The sequence below is a fragment of the Nannospalax galili genome, unplaced genomic scaffold, assembly GCF_000622305.1.
Source record: "Nannospalax galili isolate Female #2095 unplaced genomic scaffold, S.galili_v1.0 scaffold490, whole genome shotgun sequence".
Classification (NCBI taxonomy): Eukaryota; Metazoa; Chordata; class Mammalia; order Rodentia; family Spalacidae; genus Nannospalax; species Nannospalax galili.
Genome location: NW_008329666.1, coordinates 3,033,180 through 3,033,738, shown reverse-complemented (window position 1 = coordinate 3,033,738; position 559 = coordinate 3,033,180).

Sequence of the window (559 nt, the reverse complement as noted above, 5' to 3'; positions counted from 1 at the left end):
ACCCTTATCTCTACTTACTCTTCTTACCAAACTTGCTAATTTTGCTTCACTCTGACTGGTTTTGGATTTTTTTTCTGCTGTGGAGTCAAGGATGTAGCCCTACCTGAGTAGAAATCGCTAAGGCGGGGGACTTGGGCTATGGGAAGACATGCTGGGCTATGTCTCACCACCACCCCTGATTGATGATAGTTGACAGTTACCATGACAGTGATGGGGGCAGGGGGACAACCTGAATTCCAGGATGACCACTGTCCAGTCCTAGAAAAAATATGAATATTCTTTCCTTTTTCTGCATTTATTTTACTCTAACTTAATCCCCAAGAACAGAAGAGTTGATTTGCAAGTGTATCTCTCGTTTCTCTTGCTCTTAGCCATTAAGTCTCTTTCACTGTTCAAAGGAAATGGACCTGGTTTGGGGCAAAAGATAGTAAAACTTTGAAATAGAGTCTGTCAAATTTTTGTACTTTTTTTTTCAGTCAGACTTATTAACTCATAAGCATTTCTTTTCTTTTTTGCACATGTATGTGTGTGGTCTGTGATAGGCCGAACTGGGCCCCAA